This window comes from Cricetulus griseus, chromosome 2 (assembly GCF_003668045.3).
Source record: "Cricetulus griseus strain 17A/GY chromosome 2, alternate assembly CriGri-PICRH-1.0, whole genome shotgun sequence".
Taxonomy (NCBI): domain Eukaryota; kingdom Metazoa; phylum Chordata; class Mammalia; order Rodentia; family Cricetidae; genus Cricetulus; species Cricetulus griseus.
Window position 1 is genome coordinate 104,981,758 of NC_048595.1, and position 24,749 is coordinate 105,006,506.

The window sequence follows — 24,749 nt, forward strand, 5'->3', positions numbered from 1 at the left end:
TGAGAAATAGTGTGACACCATCTGTGAGAAAAACAAAGGAGGATGATTAGCATGCATTATTTACTTGTTCGAGGGTTGCATTTCCTTATGTGGTGTGATATATTGAGTATAGTAAAATGTTTAAAATATTTTATAAATATTTAAATCTTAAATCCACTGAATCAAAACTTTCTGCATTAGGTATCATTGCTGTTACAAGGTAAAATTAAAGAATAACTTGTTAACATGCACACACCTACACATATGCACATTATATATACATATATTTGTATCATATATATGATACATACATATACATATATATCTGTAATTTCCAATATATATGATATATTTCCAAAATGCCGTAAAGTCCTGTTTTACCAAAGCAGCAATGATATAGAGCAATGTTGGAAGATATGTCCTTTGAGAATATATATTTTTGTTGTTTTAATTTTTAGTTTAAGTAGATTTTGATGTCAGTGAGATGAGATCTTAAAACCAAGACTCTGGGCCACATATGATTGATTTGTAAGAAAACAGTCTTTCTTTCCTTACATTCATTTTCTCCCTTGCCTAGGGGCTTTGAAATATATTTACATCATTACACAGAAAAGTTTAAAATGTACCTTGCTATATTTTTCTTAATTAGAGCACAAGTTTTCATCAATAATTAGGTAGTTTTGTCATAGAAGGTGATAAAAGATAAGTTTATTGATCAAATTGTGAAAATTGGTTGCAGTTGTTACCTTATATAATAAGTCCTATTAACATAAAGTAAGCTGGAATTTACCAATTTCCATTGTTCCAAATATTGAGTCAACTCTGGAGAGGACAGCTTGCTTTTTCTTCTTCAGACCTCCATACTTTAGTTTTCTATCAAGTTAACAATGGATGGTAACAAAATTTGTGAACTGAAACAAATTCATTCTTTATATGAATTATTAAGTTTTGGAATAAATAAATCCTTATTTGAGATCTTGATGTAATATCACCTCTGCTGGAGTAACTAAATGCTTAGGCTATCTCATTGTCTTCAGCACTATGAGTTTTCAAGTAAATGAAATTTGCTTCCAATCAGTTTTAAAAGGTTCAACTTGCTTTGTGTGCATGTTTGCACTGGTTTATGCAATTTTTTGCTCATTTCCCTTAGTAAGTTTAAATATGTCTTCATAATATGTAGGTTAATTTATTTATGCAAGCCACAAAATCTAACATTAATATAATAGAAATAAAAATACATGAGTCACATAATAATGGCACAAGCTAGGTTAGGAAAAAGACAATCTTACTGGTGAACAAAGGCCATGTGCAATATCAAACAAGATTTATTTTGTAAATTAATACCAGATACTTACTGAGAACATATAGTTGTACAAAAAAGTTGTTTTTCCCAGAGTAATAACAATGATGTAAAAATAAATTATTATGCCCTTAATAATGGGACTCAAATTGATAGTCAGAAAAATGCCTTAAGGTACTCTAGTCATTGAATTTTGTCACAGCATCAAGAGAATTAACGCTAATACATACTATGATATACTAATAATGGTTACATTTCTATAGTATAGCATGAAGCATTTCTCTATATAGAACTACATGAAGGTTGAAGAATATTCTATACAACACATCTGGGCTTATGAAGAATTCACTGTTCTTGAAAGTCCTTCCTTTCTTTTTGTTCCATGACTTAAACATATACATATACATTCTACAGTGTTTATTAAATTCTTATCATGATCTGGCTATTTGCTACAAGTTGGCAATTTCATATGTAGTATTATCAGACAACATCACTTTGAATTTTTTATTCAAAAAATTTCACAAAGTAAATAATTTCATTTGGTTAGGCAAGATTTTTCAAAGATATGAAGAAAAATTTAAATTTAATAAAATAGTGTAGAGAGATGAAGAGAAATGAAAGGCATCCTCTATGCATAACAAACAAATAATTAACAGACTAAGAAATCAGGAAAAACATACCCATTCACAATATCTACAATAACTAAGCAAATAAATAAGCAATTAGGCAAGAAAACAAACAAATGCTGGAAAAACAAAAAGTATACAGAAAATTTTAAATTCCACAAATAAATAAGGACTGCTTTATGTAGCATGGCAAGTACTATACATAATCACAGCATTAAGCTAAAGATAAACTATGACATGATGAATTAGTAAATCAATAGCATACAGCAATCCATTCATTTAAAGAACTCTCACAAAACTGCAAGTATAGTGCTCCCTTTTCCAAAAGGCAAAGAATATCCATGAAATATTTATTGATAATATTATACTAAATGATGGGATATTAAATGTTCTCTGTACAAGATTTGAAAGGGATAATATTTTTTTCACAATTTCTTTTTTGACATTATAATGGAATTCAACAAATGCAAATAAAATATGGAGGTATTTTAAAGGCAAAAATAAATGAAACTTGTCGTTGCTTTCAACTCATATGATTTTGCCTCAGGAAAAGTCACTAAGAATAAAACAAAGTTCTTCTTGAACAAAGAAGTTATATTAAGGAAGTACTTGGGTGTAAATTACACACAGGTTACAAATATGAATAACTACAAAACTCTCATAAAATAAATTGAGAATGACCTCAGTATAAAGACAAACAATAGGCAACATCAAATTGGAGGATCAAAACTATATATCTGTGCTGATGAACTGCAGATCTTAAGAGAAAGCTGCAGCAAACAAGTTTGAAAATACCGTTTGCCAAATTCGAGATAAATAAGAAAGCAGCTGAATATAAACTGAATATGGAACACTGAAAGATCACTCACATATATGTTATGGTTGTATAGCTTGGTGTTCTTGTAAGACTCCTAACCATAGAAGTCAGGGTGTCCCTGACTCTTTTTCCTGCTCTTGGGACCCTTTTCCTCCTACAAGGTTGTATCATCCAGCCTTGGTATGAGAGTTTATGGCTAGTCTTATTGCTACATGTTATGCCATGTTCAGTTGATGTCCCTGGGAGGCCTTATCTTTTCTAAATTTCAGAAAACTTATCTCTGAAATAAACTTTTTTCTACCCAGCCTCCATTATTATCCACATCTGTGATGTTTTCATCCATTAACAGTCATATTTTCCTAAGAATAAATGAGATAAAAGGAATAATACTGTCCTCTTTTCAATTTGCTTTGCCTTCCATGGAAGAGTGTTCCCAACAGCATTGCTTATAATGCTATTCTGAAACCATTTTAAGGCATCTGTTGTTTTGGAATCTACTATGCCACTTTAGAGGAAACACTTTCTGTAGTCTCCATCTTTATTCAATGATGTGGACTTTTGGACCACAGACAAATTAAACAAGGTGGAAATGATTAGAAATATCCAGTTCTTAATCTCTTGCTTTACAAAGAAGTATGGTCCAGAAAGAATACTTAAGAATAAAAAAATCTGGAGAAAATTGGCCATATGGAAGTGACTTATGAGAATGCCTCATCAGAATTATAAATATCAAAGATCAATGAGAGAGGTTTGTGGTGATATATATGATCTAATAAAGTCATTGAAGATCAGAATGCATATCTAGCCACTGCCATAGAAGCTGGGTGTGATGGCATACATCTTTAATCGCAGATCTCAGAAGAGAGGCAGGTGAGTCTCTGTTATTTTGAAGCCACAAGGAGATACATTGAATTGATCCAGTTCTAAAGAGAAATAGCTCACACAAAGGTGATCTCAGCACTAGGGACCATATTCCTTTAATTCCAGTACTATGGAGGTATAAAAGGAAGAAGCAAAGGGTCTCGTGTGGAGATTTAGTTTCCAGACAGGGAGAGCTATTTTCTTTGAGGATTAATGGAGAGAGCATTGCACTCAGGATTCCTGAAGCAAGGACCACCAAATCAGTCTGAAGCAGAGGTAAGAGCTAATGGCTATCTGCTTTTCTTGTATGACAATCAACTTGAACCCTAATATCTACCTCTGGGATATTATTTTTCATGTACAGAGGACTGAAAAAAATCCTAATTGGGACAATGGAGACAATGGTGTAATCAACCTGACGAGGTCAATAAAAAAAAGGATAATTTTCAAATACCACCTATTACTATATAGAAGAAAAAAGTCACTGGTCTACCCAAGATTTTTTGGATGCACCAACTCCTCCAAACTCAAGCAAAACCAGCTTCACTTAAGCTTCCATTGGCAACAGTATCCTGAAACACTAGCCTTTCTACCACTCAATATGGAGCTCAGAAAACAGTATGACTTCTCCATTAGGAACTCTCCTCACCATTTTCAATTTGCCTTCCATGACTCAGAGAAGCTACATTGCTCATACTACTTTTGCAAGGTTTGGGCTGACTTGGTGGTATAATGAAATGCTCTAATGAGCTGTAAAACCTATGGAAGAACAAAGGGATACTTTACAGAAGTTACAAAGAATGACATTGGTGAATGTACTTGTTTATCTCCAAACTCTAGGGTGATTTTACTAGAAATATCTGCAAGTACCTCATTCTCAACTCTTTTATTGGCCCGAGTTGTTCTCATTGCTCTCTCAGATATTTCAGAATGGCAAGTCAATGGAAGTCATAAGGTAATTCAGTTAGCTTTGCTATCTTTGTTGGAGAAAAATACTGGATAATATACAACATTAGTAAACCTGGTGATCTCAGCAGTAAATAAAGAGGCCACCAACCCTGCCCTCCTACTTGTATCCAGTTTTGGGAAGTCAATGCTTCCTTGAAGCATCTGGTTTTCACCAAAAGTTGTAAGAAATGAGATAAAACTGGGCAGTGGTGACACATGCCTTTAATCCCAGAACTCAGGAGGCAAAGACCTCTGTGAGATCTCTGTGAGTCTACAAGACTACAGCATGGTCTACAAGAGCTATTTCCAGGACAGCCTCCAAAGCCACAGAGAAACCCTGTCAAGAAAAACTAAAAAAAAAGAAAAAAATGAGATAAAGGTATAATCCTGTTAAATTCTGCAATGCTGTCAAGTTGACCCAAAATTATACAGATGTGTGGCAGATGACTGAAAAAACAAATTACTGAAATTTAATGGCCTAGGAAATATATGTGCACTCACAAATCAGATAAGGATTTATACACTTTAATTTTATGAAATCTGTTAATAAGATGCTGAATAAACTTCCACAGTACATAGATGTGGTATTTGCTATGTCAATCCATCAGTGCACATTTAAAGAAGGAAATTTTACACAACAACATGGATGAAGCTGGAAAACAGTGTGCAATATTAAGTGTTATGGCCAAGGTCACCTGATTCAATTTGCATGAAGTTTCTGGAGCAGTCAAACTCACAAAATCAGACATGAGAACAGTTCCCACAAACTCGCTGATGGAAGAAATGAGAAGCATCTGTTAAGGTGGGTTGAACATTTGTTATGTAAGGTGAATGTGCTCTGGAGATTTATGGTAGAACACAACACTTATAATTAGATAATCTGTGTTGTTTATTGTGTATCTAAATTTTTATGTGATAGATCTCATGATAAATTCTATTACTAGAAGAAAAACTTTGTAATCCATGAATATTTTAGAAATATCTTTTATGAGTAAATGAATTTATATGTGTTGTCATTGTTCTAATGAAAGTGAATGAATGTGAAGACTCAGTAGAATTAAGGCCACAGTTAATCAATAAATTCTAGAAGAATCCTTAATGACTACCAAGATGTGTGATTTCTTTTCTTACCTCATATTTCCTATACTTTATCAACACATCCTCCTAACCCTGTTTCCCCTATCATTTGATGCTCTGTTCACTCTGGGAATTGATCAAGTCAGTCCCTCTGGAATGGGCATGTCACTCCAGGGCAAACTTAAGCTGTTAACTGGAATTCTCTCTATTTTGCTGACTTTTTAAGTCTTACATGAGCTCCTTGAGTTCTCTCATGACACCCACTGAACCACCGCATCTAATTTCAATAGTAGTAGGCTTGATATTTCTTGCTTCCTTCTCATATATATACGTGTGTGTGTGTGTGTGTGTGTGTGTGTGTGTGTGTGTGTGTGTGTAAATATGTTAGATATCCCTAGGTCTCAATTATTAATGGTATCTATTTTACATTTACTTATCGATTTATTCATTTTTATTTATTATTGTATGTGTGTTTGTGTGTGTGTATTTTGGCAAAGTTTTACTTTTTAGACAAGAATTGCCTGGAAATTGCTATATATACCATATTGGCCTCTAACTCATAATAGTCTATCTGACTCAGAATTATAAAAACTAGAATTACAGCAACCATTACCCCAGGCTTAATTCTGTATTTGTGGGGACATTTTAGAACCACAATTGTTTATATTTGTTCAGTGTAGGTAAAAAAAAAAATCAGTGATATCTCATTAGGCTACTCTCTTGAATATATCAAACACTAAAATGTTAATAATAGTTCTTCAAAGGAAAAAAATTAGCAGGCAAAATGGCTACCAAGTTCGAATGTTTTGGAAAATACATTTTGAAAATATAAGCAATTCATATTTGAAGTTAAAAAATCAAACAATATTAATAGTCTAGGTAGAGCAATAAAATAAAATGTGGGAAGTAATAGAGGAGAATTTTTAAATTTTATTAGGACTGAAAGGTAAATATAAACTTAATTATATTTAAATATATCATATGAATAATAAATCCTATGAATAATAAGAGCAACTTCATCATAAATTGCATCTGAAAAAAATCCCTATAAACTTGGGAATACACTGAGCAAAATAATAACACATTGGTTTCAGGTATAAATAAAAGAAATATTGACAAACTTAAATACCTAACAAATCAACATGTATTTAATAGATTGGAAGTTTCAAGAGAGTTAAGAACTATCTTCTTCTATAAGTAAAATAGAATCTATCTTGCTATTTCTTTTTTCAACTTTTTTTTTAAAATTTGAATTAGAAACAGGATTGGTTTACATGACAATCCCATTTCCCTTCTCCCACCCGTCCTCCCCTACCACCACCCTCCCAGTAAAACCTTACCTATCACATATCCTTTCTGATCCCCCTGGATTGTGAAGCCTTCCATAGGTGTCATCAGAGTCTATTGTATCCTTTGGGATAGGGCCTAGGAAGTGTGTGTTGGCTTAGGAAGTAGTCCTCTATATGGAATGGGCTCCCAAAGTCCACACCTAAGCTAGGGAAAAGTACTGAACTTCTACAGGATGTCCCATAGATTTCAGAGGTTTCCTCACAGAGGTTCCTGGGGACTGGATCATGCCCATGCTGGTATTGCAGTTATCAGACTGTGGAGCAAGAGTTCCCCGATGTTAAGGTCTGCTGTTTCTGTGGGTTTCACCAGCCTGGTCTGGTCCCTTGTGCTCTTCACTCATCCTTCTCTGAATCTGGGTTTCAGTTCAGTTCAGTGAATGGTTGTGGGTGTGTGCTTCTACTTCCACCAGTTGCTGGATGAAGGCTATAGATGGCATATAAGTTAATCATCAATCTCATTATCAGGGGAGGGCATTTAAGGTAGCCTCTCCTCTATTGCTTAGATTGTTAGTAGGTGTCATCTTTGTAGATCTCCAGACATTTCCCTAGTGCCTGATTTCTCTGCAAACCTAAAATGTCTCCATTCTTGTTATCATTTATTCTTGCCCTGACTCAAAGTTTCTGCTCCCTCATGTCCTTTGCATCCCTCCTCTTCTCCCCTTCTCATTCTCCTAGCTCCCTCCCTCCTCTTCCCATGCTCCCAATTTTCTCAGCAGATCTTGAGCATTTCCCCTTCTCCAGGGGACCATGCATGTCTCTCTTAGGGTCCTCCTTGTTTATTAGCTTCTTTGGCAATGTGGATTGTAAGCTGGTAATCCTGTACTCTATGTATAAAATCTGCATATGAGTGAGTACTTACCATGTTTGTCTTTTTGCCATTGAGTTACCTCACTCAGAATGGTTTCTTCTAGTTCCATCCATTTTCCTGCAAATTTCAAGATTCCATTTTTTTTCCATTGAGTAGTACCCCATTGTGTAAATGTACCATATTTTCTCTATCCATTCTTTGGTTGAGGGGCATCTAGGCTGCTTCCAGTTTCTGGCGATTACAAATAGTGCTGCTAAGAACATTGTTGAACATATGTCCTTGTTGTATGTATGTGCTTCTTTTGGGTATATGCCTAAGAGTGGAATTGCTGTATCTTGTGGTAGACTGATTCCCATTTTCTTGAGGAGTTGCCATACTGATTTCCAAAGTGGTTGTACAAGTTGGCACTCCCACCAGCAGTGGAGAAGTGTTCCCCTTTCTCCACATCCTCTCCAGCATGAACTGCCATTGGTGTTTTTGATTTGAGCTATTCTGACAGGAGTAAGATGGTATCTCAGAGTTGTTTTGATTTGCATTTCCCTGATGGCTAAAGATGTTGAACACTTTTTTATGTGTCTTTCAGCCATTTTAGTTTCCTCTATTGAGAATTGTCTATTTAGTCCTGTACCCCCACGATCAGATGTGGGCTTGGTTAATATCGTTTCCCAGTTTGTGGGCTGCCATTTTGTCTTGCTGACTATCTCCTTTGCCTTACAGAAGCTTCTCAGTTTCAGGAGGTCCCATTAATTAATTGTTGTCCTCAGTGTCTATGCTACTGGTCTAATGTTCAGGAAGAGGTCTCCTGTACCAATTAATTGTAGGGTATTTCCCACTTTGTCTTTTAATAGGTTCAGTGTAGCTGTATTTATTTTGAGGTCTTTGATCCATTTTGACTTAAGTTTTGTGAAAGAGGATAGGCTTGGGTCTAACTTCAGTCTTCTACATGTCTTTAACCAGTTATGCCAGCACCAATTGTTGAAGATGTTCTCTTTTATTTTGCTATTTCTATAAAGGAATAGAATCTACAAGTAAAACAAAATGTGTATAATTTGCTGCATGTTAGTGGTAAGAAATTGATAAGCAGACTTTAAAACTTATATAGTAAAACTTGAAGGATAGCACTGTAGTGAGGAATGTGGGGAGGCCATCTGTAGATCTTCAATTTTCTCTCTCTCAGCTTCTCAAAAACTAATACCCAAATCTTAACCTGAGTTCTATAGCAGAGCACCTGCTTCAGTCTTCTTCCTTACCCTGATCCCATCTCAAGTGGATCACCCAGATGAGCCCTCCAAGTTTCTTTTACCCTACTCATTGTTTTATCTCAGAACCCAACTCCAACATGCATTCTCTGGAAACCAAAAGGACACACTAGCCAGCATAGCAGTAAAACTAACTGGAGATCCTCAATTTTCCCTCCATTCTCCCAAATCTTATGCCCATCTGTGTAGCAGACCACATACTGTGGCCTCTCCTCACTCTGCCCCCATCCCCAAGGGCCTAAGCAGATCTTGTTGGAACAACCTGCTTTCGCCCTTATTGTGGCTTTAAGTGTGAGCTCCCAATACATAGAACCATATTTTGCCTGAACATCCAATGGCTAGTGGATCCCAAAAGAATTTCCTACCAGGCAATACATAAGCACCACACTCTCAAAAGAATGAGAGATGGGAATAGAAATCAAAGAACAAAGCACCACCCAACCAATACAATGTCAATTATCAGAACATAGATTTCAAAATCTTCTCAAATTTTGATTTCTAGATGCTATTGAAAAACACAATCAGAAATAGTCAAAAATATGTCTCCACTAGAGTCCAGCAATACTGCCTCAGCAGGCCCTGAGTATTTCAACATAGCTGAAGCACAAAGAAAAGAACTTAAATAGCTTTATGTGTATTACAGTGGTCTTTACAGAGGAAATGCATAAATTTCTTAATGAAATCTGTGCAACCCTCTCACACACAGTGAAAATAAGATCAATATAGAAACCCAAACAGAGATAAAGTAAAAACTGTTGACACTCGAACAGGAACTTCAGAAGCAAGCCTCACCCAAAGAATAGAAGAGGGAGAACAGAAAACCTCAGGCATTCAGTACAAAACAGAAAAACAATAGATCTTAGGCAAAGAAAACATTAAAATCTAAAATAATCTGGCACAAAATATCCAGAAAATCGGAGGCACTATTAATAAACAAAATCTAATAATAACAGGAATAAAAGAAAGAAAAGAATTCCAGATTAAAGGCACAGAAAATATTTCAACAAAATCACAGAAGAAAATTTCCCCACCCTGAAGAGATGACTATCAAGGTATAAAATGCACATAGAACATTTTCATAGTTTGAAAGACAATAGCCCCCCAAAAGAGTGGCACTATTAGGAAGTGTGGCTTCAGTTGAGTGGGTATGGCATAATTGGAGTAGATATCACTCTGGGTGTTGGCTTTGAAGTCTCATATGTTCAAATCACATACCACATCCTGGTGCATGAGTCAAGGCTTCAGAATTCTTGGCTCCTTCTCTAGCTCCATGTCTGCCTGCATGTCTGCCTCCATGTCTTCTTCCTGCCATTACAATAAGGGACTAAATCTCTGAACTGTAAGAGAGCAACACAATTAAATGTTCTCCTTTATAAGAGTTGCTGTGGTCATGGTGTCTCTTCACAGCAGCAGAAACCCTAAGACAAACACCAAAAAGACTGAACAAGAAAAATATTCTCCTGACACATAATAATCAAAACACTAAATACACAGAACAAAGAAAGAATATAATAAGCTGCAAGGTAAAAAGACCAAGAAACATTAAAATGCAGACACATTAGACTAACATCTGACTTCTCAAAGGAAATTTAATCCAGAAGGTTCTGGAGAGATGTTCTACACAGATGCCAGTCCAGACAATTTGCCCAGAACCACTTTCAATCACAATAGATGGAGAAAATATGTTATTCCATGACAAAAACAAATTTATGCATTATCTATCTAGAAATCCAGCCCAACACAATGCCTAGAAGCAATACTCCAACCTAAAGAGGTTAACCACACCAAAGAAAACAGAGGGAATAAATTATCTCAAATCAATATGCACACACTCACTACCACCACCACCAATAACAACAGAATAGCAGGAGTCGACAAACAGTGCTCTTATGGACTCATTGAGACGGAAGCCTGAAGTGACACACACAGGGCCTGCATGGGTATGTATGAGGACCTTTGATTATGTATCATGTTTTCAGTTTAGTGTTTTAATGGGACTCCCTAGGATGTAAATAAGTGAACCTCTGTTTCTGGTGCTTCATTTTGGGCTCTTTCCTGATTGTGTGTATGTTTTGTTCAATCCATATGTATTAGCTTTGGCTTAATATTAATATATGTTATCTCTTTACAAGCCTGTATGTTTTCTGTTGAAAAAGAGAAAAGGAGGGGGAGTGGGCATGAACTGGGAGAGCTAGAGGGAGGAATAAATGTAATCAGAAATATTAAATAAGAAAAACCTATTTCTCAATAAGAGGAAAATAATATTTTAAGAAGGTGAAGAACAAAATTGTAGATATCATGGTTTGTTAGAAAACTTGAAGGAAAAAGGAAGCCTAGAAACAGCCAAAGAATAGACAAGCGCCTGATGTGACAGGAAATGATAATTTAGTATAACATTCATATGTTTTCCAATTAGTTTACAGTAAAGTTATAAAGACATTCAGGAGATAATAGATAGTCCTTTCAATAAAAATATGAAAGGAAGTAGTTATTTAATTAGAAAATAATAGTCCCTTACTTTATACTTCCACAATGCTCAAATGTTAGCTTAAGATATATCAAGGTCTTATAAGAAGATCTAAGAATTTCCTACTTCAGAGTTAAAATATATGTAAATATTTTTATGAACTTGAATAGGGAGAGATGGTGTCTATTTATATTATTTATTTATTCATTCATTTTATAAGTTAGCATACAGAATAAAGCACTTGCCAGGTTTGGTGGCACACACCTTTAACCCCAGCACTCTGGAGGCAGAGGCAGGCAGATCTCTGTGAGTTCAATGCCAGGCTAGTCTCTCCAAATCTACACAGAGAAACACTGTCTCAAAAAATCAAAAAAAAAAGAATAAAGTACTTTATTATGAAATGTAACAGTGTCATTATACTTTATTCTTTTTCACTGTCTCCCCCTCCTATCTCTACTTTTCCCTCTTGCTATTTTTCTTCCTGCTGTATATGATATGACTTTCTACTTTCAAGCTTGATGTACTTACTGCATCCTCTTTTCTTTCCTCTAGCTCCACCCTTAAGTTTCCTTCTTACTCTTTAAGAAACTTACCTTTCTAGTTTCATTACATGTAGAATTGCACTCACAAACACACAAATACACACACACACACACACACACACACACACACACACACACACAAATTACTTATCCCTGAAAAAACGAAATGTATGTTCACGTTGAAATTTGAACACTGAACTTAATGGCAATACTATTTCAATTTTCTATTCCCTCTAAACTGAAACACACATACATACACACACACATCTTTAACTGGAACAATTAAACAAAGTATCTATGAATTAATACTTAACCATAAAATGAAAGGAACTGATACCTATAACAACTTTCAAGAACTTCAACTAAAACATTTGTAACAACCACCACCATAACAAAAGAGCTAGTGTCTGTGGCTAGAGAGGTAGCTTAGCAGTTAAGAACACTGATGTTTTTGCAGATGACCTGGATTCAGTTCCCAGCACTCACATTATGGGTAAGAACATCTGTCCTCCAGTTCCAGAGGATCTGATACTCTCTTATGGCAATCTCTGAAAATGCACATACCTGGTGTACAGATGTCCATCCTGCAAAACACCCACAGGCATAAAAACATGGTAAATCTAAAAACAAATGTTAGTTTCTAAAGGACATATATTATTAAATTCCATTTTGAAAACAATTTAATTTAATATAAGTATATATGTTAATGCTGATTAATAGTTATCCAGTGATAAAGACAAATTCTTTCATCACTGCAATTGGATCAGAAGAATAGTTGATGCAAATGCCAATGACATAGATATGTATTATGTTAGTGATTGTCGTCACAGAGGATTGCATGAAGTAACTATATAAAGTTACATGCAGATACACAAATGCATATATTAATGGTGAAATCTGAAGAATTGTAGAGGCAGATATAAAAGTCAGTTATCTGGTATTGGGGAAATTAAATGAATTGTGAGAGGGATTACACATTATATTTCTTTATTCCTTGGATTTTGATGAAATGTCACATTCAAAATGTGAGAAATATAAAAGCATTCTTACTTTATTTTAACTTGAAATGTTAATTTACCATAGAAATTTTAGTTATGTTTTTATTAATTCTTTGAAAATTTTATTTTTTTGTTATTCAACTGTTGGCTAATGTGGGAAATTACCAATACGGAGCCAGGTAGAAATACAAGAGATTTTAATAGGAAAAAGGCTTACTTACAGAGCAACCTAGCCAGCCTGTGCAGCAGTCTGTACAGCAAGCTGAAAGTGAAACTGAAACTGAAACTAGCCACCTGAACATCTCTCACTCACAGGTATGGTCAGGCACACTTGTAGCCAGCCCCTAAGCAGGTGTGGCTACAGCTTCCCCTACAATTCCCCTTTTAGTCTAAAAGAGAATTAAAACTTAACAGTGTAAAGTATCCAAAATTAACAATCATAAAAGGTGAAATATAAGAAGATGCAACAATCTGCTTATGTCACATTCTAACTATGTCTATTTTAACTAAACCCTAAAGCCATCTGAAAGAGGCGTCCAAGTCTGAACACCTCCTTCCAATCCCAACCATGAACAATAGGAAGCTATCCCTAACTAGGTATATACACTACACTAAGTGACAACAATGGGGGGAAGGGGACGTAGCATTCTCCAACTTACTTCCTGCTGAAATGGGATGATGTCATTCTTATGTGGTCCCATAGGGAGAAAATGTTAGTATAGTAAAAGTCATGAATGTATTGTATCCAGTCCATGTTAGATGGGATTTGCTTGACTGAAGATCTCACTTGAAATCCTCAACTTGATTGAAGTCAGTACCCGAAGCTCTGGCCAGAGTGTCAGTTGAAATGGAGCAAGTTAGATCCAGTGCATTGAGGAGGTGTGGCCCATTTTCTTTCCAGGGTGTCCAGGGATTGCTGTCAGGCAGGTTTTCATTGGCTTTGTGAGACTCAACCACAAACAGCAGAGAAATGATTGCTTCTGTATGTACACATACTGGGAAAGGCAAACATGAGAGCATAACAATGAGAGGGTGCTCACCTTGAAAAAAAGAGCCAAGAAAAGACAAAGACAGTGCCCAAATTCTTCTCTTATTCTGCATTACATCAATTGGATTCTTGATACAATAGAGAAACTCTAAAGTTTAGTTAAACAATGTGCTTGGATTTTAAAGGAGGAAAACCAAATCCACTTCTAAATCCAGCATTTAGGACTAGGCAATAAAGAGAAATAGAGTTCTCAGAGAGACAGCTGTAAAGTTTACCATATGGCATGTTCCTTTTGTTTAATGGTTATAGCTACCTTCTCTTCTTAAGTGTCTACCCATGCAGTGTCCTTTGCCTTCAGGAGATGAGTTTTCCTGTGAAGATAACAAAACACTTCCCTTTCCTTTGGGATGTTTCTATTTAGTTTATGAGATATACCTTAGTAGAATACCTGTTACTTGTCCTTGTCAAGAGGTTTGTCTTTTTCAACTCGAATCTTGATCAACTTTGATGGTATCCAAAGTTTTTCTTCTCCTGTGGAAATGAATGCAAAACCCCTACTCCATCATAACCCATGTCCAGGCTTTCATACAGAGGTTAGTACATCTTTGAAATATACTGGCTGAGTCAGTTCAGCAGTTTTTTCCGTAGTCCAGTATCTTTCTGCAGCCGTTTGTCCCTTCTCATTGGCATTAAGAAAGTTTAGTGTTAATAAAGCATTATCCAACCTATTTTTTTGGGCGGTTGACTTACCAGCCTGTCTATGAAGCATTTCCTTAAGTGTTCTATTAGATATCTCAACCACTGCTCATCCTGTAGGATTGTGTGGTATACCTGTGACATGCTTTATGTTATAATATTTGAAAAACTGTTCCAATTTTGTGGAGACATATGCTGGAGCATTGTCACTTTTTATTTGTGCAGATATACCCATAACCACCATCACCTCTAGCTGGTCTGTAATAACAGAATCAGCTTTTTCAGAGTTAAGAGCAGTAGCCCATTGGAACTGTGAGAATGTGTCTATAGTATGATGCACATATTTCAAATTTCCAAATTCTGCAAACTAAAACAAATCCATCTGCCAAACCTCATCTTTCCAAATGCTCTTAGGATTACAGCCTGCTGGCAATGGAGTTTGGTTATAAAAGGAACAAGTAGGACAGTTTCTCACTATCACCTTGGTTTGTTGCCAAGTGATGGAGAAGTCCCTTTTCAAACTTTTGCTATTTACATGTTGTTTCTTGAGAAATTCTGAGGCTTCTGGCACACTTTCAATTAACAAAGGATCAGTCTCATCATTGCATTGTGCTAGTGGGCCTGGAAGATCCATATGGGATCTGATATGTGTAATGTATATAGGATCACTTCTGTTTCTGAGTGTTTCCTGTAATTGTAAAAACAATGAGGTAAATTCTGTATTATCAGGAACAAATCCTGCAGTCTCAATGCGTAACACGACTCTCTCTGCATATTGGGAATCAGTAACTATATTAAGAGGTTCTGTAAAAATCCATGGTACCATGAGAATTACATATAATTCTGCCTTCTATACAGATGTATACAGACTTTGAACTACTTTACTTACCTCACCTGCTTTATAACCTGCCTTACCTGATTTGTTGGTATCAGTGTAGAAGGTAAGAACTCCAGAAATGGGAGTTTCTCTTACAATATGTGGAAGAATCCAGATTGTCTTTTTATGAATTTAATTCTGTCAGTTTGGGATAGTTGTTGCTAATTATTCCCAAAAAGTCAGTAAGAACTATTTGCCAATATTCATTATCATTCCATAAGGAGGAAATTTCCTCATTAGTTAAAGGTACTATAATTTCTGCTGGATCTTTTCCAGTCAGTTGAAGGAGTCTTAATTTGCCCTTTAGAATTAAATCAGAAATCTTTTTTATATATGTCTTTAACTTTTTATTCGGTTTATGTGGCAGAAATATCCACTCCAATGTGGTGTGTCTTCCCTCTACATCAGAAACCCAGAAAGGTTTTCTCTAGAAGCAAGATAATCAGAATATAGTCTAAATCAAGGTTTATCCGATCTACATGCACATCCAATATTCTGTTTTCTACCCATTGTAACTCTTTTTCTGGCTCAGTGGATAATATTCTTGGACTGTTTAGGTCCTTATCACCTTTAAGGGCCTTTTAAGGTCTGATCCTTTGTAAGTCAATCTTGTAACCTAAATCGTTAATACAATCTCCTCTTTGTATGTTTTCTGGGGCAATCTGTAACCCCCAATGAGGCAGAACTTCCTTCACCATTTCAAAAATACATTCCAAAGTCTCCTTATTAGAATCTGATAAAAGAATGTCATCCGTGTAATGATAAACAAGAGATTATGAAAATTAATTTCTTATGAATTATTTCCAAAGCTTGCTGTACTAAAGAGTAAAAATTACTAGCTGTCAATAAAGAACATGGGCTAATTACCTTGGGGGCTCCCATCCCCTGCATGTGGCCACTCCCGGAACTCTCAAAAAAAAAAAAAAAAAAACGCTCCTGGAATAACCACAGGATGTCCCAACGACCTCTGTGAAAAGTTCAAACGCCCCAGGTGTGTCCACATAGTTTAACTGATGAGTAAATGTGTAACTTTGGGCTTCCCCTATTTCCTCCCTAGTCCTCCCCCCCTTTGTGGTTTTTGCCTTTATGAGTGAATGTGTAATTTTGGGCTTCCCCTATTTCCTCCCTAATCCCCCCCTTTTATGGTTTTTGCCTTTATAAGCTTGTCACAAGTTTGGGTCGGGGTTGAACTCCTCTGAGCCTCGACCCCAGCATGCTGGCTTGAGATCTCATTCAATTCCTTTTTCAATAAACTTCCTCGTGTGATTGCAGCAAGTCCGGTCTCGGTGCCTCACTGGGTACGCTCTATTCCCGAGATTTGAGTGAGGGTCTCCCTTCGGGGGAATTATTTTTCAGGCCACAGGGGGACACCCTGATCAGGTTCCATACATTATCGTGTGGCAGGACCATCCTGTGGTTATTCCAGGAGCTGTTTTTTTTTTTTTTTTTTTATGGGAGTTCCGGGAGTGGCCACATGCAGGGGATGGGAGCCCCCAAGGTAATTAGCCCATGTTCTTTATAGACAGCTAGTAATTTTTACTCTTTAGTACAGCAAGCTTTGGAAATAATTCATAAGAAATTAATTTTCATAATCTCTTGTTTATCATTACATATCATTACATTACATTACATTTGGGGGCTCGTCCAGGATTTGCGTGACCACCCAGGGATCCTAGACCCACTTGGAGGTAAGAATTTTTGTTCTGTTGTGACTCTCTGTTTGTGGCCTGTTCAAAAATCTGGTGCGATCGCAGTTTTGTTTTCATAAAAGCTCTTTAGAGGCCACTCTCCAGGAGGAGGAGTGGAGTGGACAGGGATAGACGTGTCCAGGTGTCCACCATTTGTTCACCCTGGGAGATGTCCCAGGAGGACAGGAGGAAGACCAGGGACGCCTGGTGGACCTCCACGGCAAAGGTCGGGAGATAAGTTTTCTCCTTGACGATCTGTGTCAAAGGGCCATTTTCCGGCCGTCTGATTCCTTTCAGAATTACTGGTCGACTCGAGGTCGACAGCTCGCTTTGCTTTCTTGTCTTTCTGTTGTGGTGATTGTTTTTATTGTGTGTGTAATAGAGGTAGACATGGGACAGACTGTGACGACCCCACTAACACTGACCCTGGACCATTGGATGGACGTAAGACTCGGGCTCATAATCTTTCTGTCAAGGTCAAAAAAGGACCTTGGCAGACTTTTTGTTCTTCTGAATGGACAAGTTTTGGTGTAGGATGGCCTTTGGGGGGAACTTTTAATCTTTCTATTATTTCCGCTGTCAAGCGAATTATTTTTCAGGCCACAGGGGGACACCCTGATCAGGTTCCATACATTATCGTGTGGCAGGACCTAGTCCAAAACCCGCCACCCTGGATGAAACCTTGGACATCGGGAATAGGGACAGCGACCGTGGCCGCCGTGGCCGCACGGAAAGTGCCTCCTTCAGATTCCCCAGCGCACACTCCAATAGCTCCTCCGAGGATCTATCCTGAAATTGATGATGTCTCCCTCCTTGACCACCCTCCTCCCCCATATCCTCAACCCGTTCCTCATGCAGCCCCACAGGCCCCAACGGACTCCCGGACTGCCTCCGAAATAGGGCCAGCGGCCAGGACTCAAAGCCTCCGGGGCCGCAGCCCAGAGGGATCCTGTGCAGGACCTGATTCCACCGTTGCGCTACCATTACGAGCTTATGGATCCACCCCAGCTCCAGGGGAATTAGTCCCACTGCAGTATTGGCCATTTTCGTCAGCTGATATGTACAATTGGAAAACTAACCACCCTTCTATTTCAGAGAACCCCTCAGGCTTGATGGGACTACTCGAGTCCCTGATGTATCCTCATCAGCCCACTTGGGATGACTGTCAACAACTCTTGCAGGTCCTCTTTACGACTGAAGAAAGAGAGAGGATCCTTCTAGAGGCCAGAAAGAATGTTCCCGGACCAGATGGGACCCCCACCAATCTCCCTAATCTTATAGATGCTGCTTTTCCCTTGGTCCGCCCTGACTGGAATTACAACTCTTCGGAAGGTAGGGGGCATCTCATGGTCTACTGCTGGGCTCTAGTGGCAGGTCTCAAGGGGGCCGAGAGGTGACCCACCAATTTGGCAAAGGTAAGAGAAATCTTACAGGGTCCAGTAGAGCCACCCTCTGTCTTCTTAGAACAACTGATTGAGGCATACAGGAGATATACCCCATTTGATCCATCCTCGGAGGGACAGCAGGTGGCTGTAGCCATGGCTTTTATAGGACAGTCAGCCTCTGATATCAAGAAAAAGTTGCAGAGATTAGAGGGGCTCCAGGATTATACATTGCAGGATTTAGTAAAAGAGCCAGAGAAAGTGTATCACAAGAGAGAGACCGAGGAAGAAAAACAAGAAAGAAAGAAAAAGGAGGCAGAAGAGAGGGAGAATCGGCAGGATCACCGCCAAGAGAGGAATTTGACTAAGATTTTGGCCGCAGTAGTAGGCAGAGAAAGGTCAGAGAGAGGACAGTCAGGTTACCTGGGCAACAGGGCAAGAAGACCCCCAGGAGGACAGAGACTACAACTTGAAAAAGACCAATGTGCATACTGTAAAGAAAAAGGACACTGGGCCAGAGATTGCCCCCGAAAGAAACAAAAGGGCCCCAAGATGTTGGCCCTTGAGGAAGATTAGGGGAGTCGGGGCTCAGTCCCCCTCCCCGAGCCTAGGGTAACTCTCTCTGTGGAGGGGAACCCCATTAATTTCTTAGTAGATACATGGGGCGGAACACTCAGTTTTGACTAAACCATTAGGGCAGTTTGGATCAAAAAAAACCCTGTTCACATTTGAATGGCGAGATCCCGAAGGAAGACATATGGGTCAACTGACCTGGACTAGGTTGCCACAGGAGTTCAAAAATTCACTGACTCTTTTCGATGAAGCGCTCCACCATGACCTTGCGACGGAACCCCCAGATTTCTCTTTTGCAGTACATAGATGATTTACTGCTCACAGCCTCGACCCAGGAACTGTGCCTGGACGGGACCAGAAAGCTCCTAAAGGAATTGGGTGAGTTGGGGTACTGGGTGTCTTCCAAGAAAGCCCAGTTATGCCGCTCGGAGGTGACCTACCTAGGATACACCCTCTGAGAAGGGAAGTGATGGCTCACTGAAGCACGGAAAAAGACTGTGATGCAGATCCCGGCCCCCACCTCTCCAAGACAAGTACGTGAGTTTTGGGGAACTGCGGGTTTTTGTAGACTCTGGATACCGGGGTTTGCCACGCTGGCGGCCCCTCTGTACCCACTCACTAAAGAAAAGGTCCCATTCACCTGGACGGAGGAGCACCAAAGGGCCTTTGATAAAATAAAGACTGCCCTGCTCACAGCTCCCGCGTTGACCCTGCCAAATCTGACTAAGCCTTTCACTCTATATGTTGATGAGTGGGCTGGAATGGCCAGTGGAGTTCTGACTCAGACCCTGGGGCCCTGGAAGTGGCCGGTGGCCTACCTATCTAAAAAGCTAGACCCCGTCGCCAACAGGTGGCCCTCTTGCTTGAAAGCCATTGCTGCAGTAGCCTTACTTGTAAAAGACGCTGATAAGCTTACCCTGGGTCAGCATGTGACTGTAATCACTCCCCATGCTTTAGAAAGTATTGTGCGGCAGCCCCCCGACCGCTGGATGACAAACGCCCGGATGACACATTACCAGAGCTTGTTGTTAAATGATCGGATAACCTTCGCTCCTCCTGCTATTCTTTACCCAGCCACCCTGCTTCCCGAAGCATAGGACTCTACCCCAGTGCACCGATGCACTGACGTCCTGGCTGAAGAAACTGGGACCAGGAAAGACCTGACCGACCAACCTTGGCCAGGTGTGCCTAACTGGTATACAGACGGCAGCAGTTTTGTGGTAGAAGGTAAAAGAAGGGCAGGAGCAGTGGTGGTGGACGGAAAGCAGGTAATTTGGGCTAGCAGTCTCCCAGAAGGAACCTCCGCTCAAAAAGCTGAGCTCCTGGCATTGACTCAAGCTCTGCGTCTGGCAGAAGGTAAGGCTATCAACATTTACACCGACAGCCGTTATGCCTTTGCCACGGCTCACATTCATGGAGCTATCTAAAGACAGAGGGGCTTACTCATCTCAGCAGGAAGAGATGTTAAAAACAAAGAAGAAATCCTGGCCCTCCTAGAAGCCATACATCTTCCACAAAAATTAGCCATCGTCCACTGCCTGGGAGACCAGAAGGGGACTGACCCAGTCACAAGGGGAATCAGATGGCTGATCTAACAGCAAAGCAAGCTGCCCAGGGAGCGGTAGTGCTGGCGGAAGAAACTGGAACCCTGGCAGAACCCTCAGGAGCCAGCTTCATCCATCCCAGCTTCATCTATCCCTATAAAGATTATGATTTAATCGAAGATATGACCCGTGCAGGAAAAGCTCGGATTTTCAGGAAAAGCAGGAAAAGTTTCGGTGGATTGGCAAAAACCAAAGATGGACGAATCATTCTGCCCTCTAAAGAAGGACAAGACTATGTAAGGCAAATACACCAGCTGACTCATCTTGGAAACGAAAAACTTAAGCAATTAATCAAAGGTTCTAAATATTATGTTCTAGGATTAAATACAATAATAAAAGAGGTAATAGAGTCATGTCAAGCCTGCACCTTGGCCAATGCTGCCCGATCGTTCAAAGAACCTGGAAAAAGAATGAGGGGAGATCGGCCGGGAATTTATTGGGAGGTAGACTTCACTGAAATTAAGCCAGGAAAATATGGTAATAAGTACCTTCTAGTTTTTATAGACACTTTTTCAGGATGGGTGGAAGCTTTTCCCATGAAATCTGAAACTGCTCAAATGGTAACCAAGAAGATACTGGAAGAAATCCTGCCCCAGTTTGGGATCCCCAAGGTAATTGGTTCAGACAATGGGCCGGCTTTTGTTGCCCAGGTAAGTCAGGAGTTGGCCACCCAACTGGGGACTAATTGGAAGTTACATTGGGCTTACAGACCCCAGAGCTCAGGACAGGTAGAAAGAATGAATAGAACCCTAAAAGAGACCCTTACTAAATTGGCTATTGAGACCGGCGGCAAAGACTGGGTGACCCTCCTCCCCTTTGCACTCCTTAGGGTCCGAAACACACCTAGACATTTCTGCCTTACCCCTTACGAAATCCTACAGGGGGGAACGCCCCCCTTGACTGAGTCAGGCGGGATATTGGATCCTTGCACTGACTCTCCCTCCTCCTCTGCTCTGTTTACCCACTTAAAGGCCTTAGAAGTTGTCAAAACACAGATCTGGGATCAGATCAAAGAAGCCTACACTCCAGGAACCACCGAGGTGCCCCACCGATTCCAGGTTGGAGACTCAGTCTTGGTCAGACGACATCGCGCTGGCACACTTGAGTCTCGGTGGAAAGGACCCTATCTAGTGCTGCTGACTACCCCCACGGCAGTAAAGGTAGATGGAATTGCTGCCTGGATCCACGCTTCCCACATAAAAAATGGCACCCAGTCAAAATGAAAACAACCACGAAAATAATTGGACAGTGTCAGCCAGTGACAATCCTCTTAAGCTGCGCCTTCGCCGTACCCCAATCTTGGGGAATAACCCTCATGTTCCCCAAAAATTGACATGGCAAGTGCTTAATGAAGAAGGCGACATCGTGTGGTCAAAAACCACAGTGCACCCCCCTTGGACTTGGTGGCCTGATCTTGCACCTGATATCTGTAAGTTAGCTGCCAGTTCCCTGGCCTGGGATCTTTCTAATTATGACAATTTAGATAAACCACCCCCGGAGGAACAATGTGTCCCTCATGGTATAGGGAGCACATTGGGATGTTCCGGACAATTTTTTTGAGCCAACCTCCAGGCAGCAGACTTCTACGTCTGCCCTGGGCAGGGACATAACAGAGAAATGAAGAGAAAATGTCGGGGTGCATCAGGTTATTTCTGTGGTAAATGGGGATGTGAGACCCAGGAGAAGCCTACTGGAATCTCTCCTCCTCCTGGGATCTGATTATAGTAAAAAAGGGTCGTAAGCCGGAAGAGCCAGAAAAAGGAGAGAGAGACACATCTAAATACCCGGCTTGTAAGACTGGATGTGCTCCTGGAGCCTCGGGTGGCCCTCAGGGGCCATGCAAAGGCAGCTATTGCAACCCTCTGAATATTAGTTTCACAGCACAGGGAAAACAAGATCGCCAATGGGTAAAAGGCAACCGCTGGGGGTGGAGAGTCTATACTGGAACGGGAGACCCTGGGTTCGTTTTCGCTATCAGGATAAAGATAGAAAGTCTACCCGCACGACCCGTAGGCCCTAATCCGGCGCTTGATAAATCCCCACCCAGGCCTGAGAGACTTCCTAGTCTCACCCCATCACCAAAGGCCTCTTCCAGCCCTAATCCAATCACATCCCTCCTCCCACCTATGAGAACCGAGGATTGCCTGTTCAATCTGCTCGATAGTGCGTTCGTCGTTTTAAACCGCACAAACCCCACTGCTACCCAATCTTGCTGGCTGTGCTTTGCTTCTAATCCCCCTTATTATGAAGGAATGGCTCAAATGCAGAGCTATAATGTTACTTCTGACCATTCACATTGCCCCTGGGGTAGCCAACGGAAGCTGACCCTTTCAGCAGTATCAGGCACTGGACTATGCATAGGCAAAGTGCCTACCAGACACCAGCCCCTCTGTAACGTAACTATTGATACCCTGACAGATGGCCAAAATCAATATCTAGTACCCTAGATACTTGGTGGGCCTGTGGCACCGGCCTGACCCCCTGCTTGCATACTTCACTTTTTAACAGTACTAGGGACTTTTGTATTTTGGGCCAGCTGGTGCCGAGGGTCATTTATCATGATGATAGTTCATTTATAGATGAATTTGATCACCATACTCGTTACAAGAGGGAACCTGTTACCCTGACCTTAGCTGTCTTGTTAGGACTAGGAGTAGCAGCAGGGGTTGGAACTGGAGTAGCTGCCCTCGTCCAACAACCGTACTACTATAATGAACTTAGAGCGGCTATGGATGCAGACCTGGGAGCATTGGAGCAGTCCATAACTAAACTAGAAGAGTCATTAACTTCACTGTCAGAGGTAGTGCTGCAAAACAGAAGGGGATTAGACCTGCTTTTTCTTAAAGAGGGAGGGCTCTTTGCTGCCTTAAAGGAAGAATGTTGCTTTTATGTAGATCATTCGGGTGTCATCAGGGACTCCATGGCAAAGCTTAGAGAAAGGCTAGAAAACTGGAAAAAAGAAAGAGAAGCATACCAAGGATGGTATGAAAATTGGTTTAATCGGTCACCTTGGTACTCTACTCTGGTCTCCACCTTGGCTGGGCCTTTAATCATTTTGATGCTGATCCTAGCCTTCAGGCCATGTATTCTCAATAGGCTGGTGAGTTTTATAAAAGAAAGAATAAGTGCTGTCCAGTTAATGGTCTTAAGACAGCAGTACCAGATACTACAAGAAACTGAGGGATCGCTCTAAGATTAGAGCTATTTACAAGAAGAAGTGGGGAATGTAGATTAAAAATTACTAGCTGTCTATAAGAACATGGGCTCATCACCTCAGGGGCTCCCGTCCCCTGCAGGTGGCTACTCCCGGAACTCTCATTAAAAAAAAAAAAAAAAAAAAAACAAAAAAAAAAAAAAAAAAAAAAAAAAACAGCTCCTGGAATAACCACAGGATGTCCCAACAACCTCTGTGAAAAGTTCAAGCGCCCCAGGTGTGTGCACATAGTTTAACTGATGAGTAAATGTGTAACTTTGGGCTTCCCCTATTTCCTCCCTAGTCCTCCACCCCCCTTTGTGGTTTTTGCCTTTATGAGTGAATGTGTAACTTTGGGCTTCCCCTATTTCCTCCCTAGTCCCCCCCTCTTTTATGGTTTTTGCCTTTATAAGCTTGTCACAAGTTTGGGTCGGGGTTGAACTCCTCTGAGCCTCGACCCCAGCATGCTGGCTTGAGATCTCATTCAATTCCTTTTTCAATAAACTTCCTCGTGTGATTGCAGCAAGTCCAGTCTCAGTGCCTCACTGGGTGTGTGCTATTCCTGAGATTTGAGTGAGTGTCTCCCTTCGGGGGTCTTACAGTACAAAGTGTTGACACAAAGTAGGACTACTTAGCATTCCTTGTGGCAAAACCCTCCACTGATATCTCCTAACTGGCTGTGAATTATTAAGAGTTGGTATAGTAAATGCAATTTTT

General features: G+C 39.8%; 1 pseudogene; it reads left to right on the forward strand.

Moving 5' to 3' along the window:
* Positions 1-17,670: 17,670 nt before the first annotated feature.
* On the forward strand, positions 17,671-19,545 carry LOC103160600 (annotated as a pseudogene).
* The last annotated feature ends 5,204 nt before the right edge of the window (positions 19,546-24,749 follow it).